Here is a 2,787-nt window from a genome sequence, read left to right as displayed (position 1 = left end):
TATCACTTTATTTTATATTTTGTGGCAAAAGATTAGCCAGTTGTCCCCAAATTTTGATAGAAAAGGTGAATTTGTATCAGTAACACTATTGATATGAGCCAGATGTCTTATATCTTGAATTGCTTAAAGTAATTTGACTATTGCTATTTAAATATTATTTATCTAATTGTTTGAAATTCCTCTTGGTATATCAGTGTCAATTATGCCTTAGAGAGTCCCTTGGACTGCAAGGAGATCCAACCAGTCCATTCTGAAGGAGATCAGCCCTGGGATTTCTCTGGAAGGAATGATGCTAAAGCTGAAACTCCAGTACTTTGGCCAGCTCATGCGAAGAGTTGACTCATTGGAAAAGACTCTGATGCTGGGAGGGATTGGGGGCAGGAGGAGAAGGGGATGACAGAGGATGACATGGCTGGGTGGCATCACTGACTCGATGGATGTGAGTCTGAGTGAACTCCGGGAGTTGGTGAGGGACAGGGAGGCCTGGCGTGCTGCGATTCATGGGGTCGCAAAGAGTCGGACACGACTGAGCAACTGAACTGAACTGAACTGATAGGCTTTGTGCTCAGTTATGTCCAACTCTGTGACCCCATGGACTGTAACCTGCCAGGCTCCTCTGTTGATGGGATTTACCAGGCAAGAATACTGGAATGGATTCTCATTTCCTTTTCCCAGGGATCTTCCCAACCCAGGGATTGAACCCGTGTCTCCTATGTCTCCTGCATTGCGGGCAGATTCTTGAGCCTGCAGAGCTCAACCTGCTGAGCCATCATGAAAGCCCTTTATATGTTTGTTTTGTTGTTGTTGTTTCTTACCAATTAAAAAAAAAGCCAAAGAATAGAATCAGACCAACGTGATTACCTTATGGTTGAATGACACAAGAAAGATGGGAGCTTTTCCGGTAAGTGGCCTGAGGTGACCCCTAAAAATGGTGCGCTATTCACTTGACCCAGAAAACCCTACAAAATCATGCAAATCAAGAGGTTCAAATCTTCATGTTCACTTTAAGAACGCTCGTGAAACTGCCCAGGCCATAAAGGGTATGCATATCCGAAAAGCCACCATGTATCTGAAGATGTCACTTTAAAGAAGCAGTGCGTGCCATTCCGTTGTTACAATGGTGGAGTTGGTAGGTGTGCACAGGCCAAACGGTGGGGCTGGACGCAGGGTCGGTGGCCCAAAAAGAGTGCTGAATTTTTACTACACATGCTCAAAAATGCAGAGAGTAATGCTGACCGTAAGGGCTTAGATGTAGATTCTCTGGTCATTGAGCACATCCAAGTGAACAAAGCCCCCAAGATGCGGTGCAGGACTTACAGAGCTCACGGTCGGATCCACCCCTACATGAGCTCTCCCTGCCATACTGAGATGATCCTTACTGAAAAAGAACAGATTGCTCCTAAACCAGAAGAGGAGACTGCACAGAAGAAAAAGATATCCCAGAAGAAACGGAAGAAACAAAAACTTATGGCCCGGGAATAAATGCCGCAAAAAATAAATGCAAATAAAAGTGGAAAAAAAAAAAAAAAGAAAGATGGGAGTCACTGCCAGCCCACCATGTTTGAGGGATTCTCTTATAGATCTTGGTGGAAAGACAACTGAATTCACCACAGAGAAGCAGTTACAGCGGGAAGTGGTAGGGAAGATGCTGTCAGTTAATCTCATGCTACTGGGATCCCTTAAGGTGCCCTAGCTCTTCTTGCTGGTGAGCCTCATTCTTCCATTCACTTTACGATTCTAAAAGCCACCCCATGCCATCTAGGACATTTCCTTTGCCTTTGAGGTAGCCAGGAGGGGAATCGTATTGCTTGTAACCAAAGACCTTCATCTGCTAAAGGTGGCTCTCGTTTACCTCTGCCTGGTGGGCCGCTCCTAATCTTCTATAGAAAACAAATCCCACCCATCCTCTAACCACTTGGCCTCTAGATCCTAACGCGTCTAAATCAAGATCTACTCCTCTTACACTTTGGATATAATAGACCCCTCCTTTTTGGCTGGCCTGAGCCAGGTTTCTGTCACTTACACCTGAAATCACCCTGCACCCAAGCCCCTCTCATCTGGCTGTATATGCGTATCAAGTGCCAAGCATAAGACTTGGAAGGCAGCAAGTACTGGTCAGTAAATAAACTACTATGCTCTTAAAATCATAGACAATTTTATAAATCTGTAGATGACAGAGAAGTGGAAACGTTGCTTGGAGCAGCATAGGGGATAAGCCTACCTCTCCTGAAGTCAGACTACCTGGCTGTGAATCCCAGCTCTGTATATGAATATCAACTCTGTGATCTTGGGCAAGTTATTAATGTCTCTGTGTCTTAGCTTCTTCAACCCTAAAGTGTGGATGACAATAGGATATATCTCATAAAGTGGTTGGACTTCCCTGGTAGACCAGACAGTAAAGAATCCGTCTACAATGCAGGAGACCGGGTTCAATACCTGTGTCAGTATGACCCCCTGGGGAAGGGAATGGCAACCCACTCCAGTATTCTTGCCTGGAGAATCCCATAGATGACTGAGTGACTAACACAACCGCAACCATAAAGTGGTTATGAGGATTAAGTTCATTAATTTACAAAAAACATTTAAACAATGCCTGATACATGCAAGTGTTCTAAAAATGGTTTTGCTTTGATGCTGATCATTTTTTGAATGATAGGGTCAGGAATGAAAAAGAGTTCAATGTTCTCTCAAGGATTAGAGATCAAATCTTGGTTACTAGTTGCAGAATCTTAGATGAAATGCCTACTTTCCCTGAGAATCCATTTTTTCACTATTAAACTGGCACAT

The 2,787-nt window shown here is 43.9% G+C and overlaps 1 pseudogene; it reads left to right on the top strand.

Moving 5' to 3' along the window:
* Positions 1-928: 928 nt before the first annotated feature.
* LOC128043328 (60S ribosomal protein L17-like) lies at positions 929-1,482 on the top strand (annotated as a pseudogene).
* Positions 1,483-2,787: the final 1,305 nt, after the last annotated feature.

This window comes from Budorcas taxicolor, chromosome 2, assembly GCF_023091745.1.
Source record: "Budorcas taxicolor isolate Tak-1 chromosome 2, Takin1.1, whole genome shotgun sequence".
Classification (NCBI taxonomy): Eukaryota; Metazoa; Chordata; class Mammalia; order Artiodactyla; family Bovidae; genus Budorcas; species Budorcas taxicolor.
This window is presented reverse-complemented; position numbering and strand designations above follow the sequence as displayed.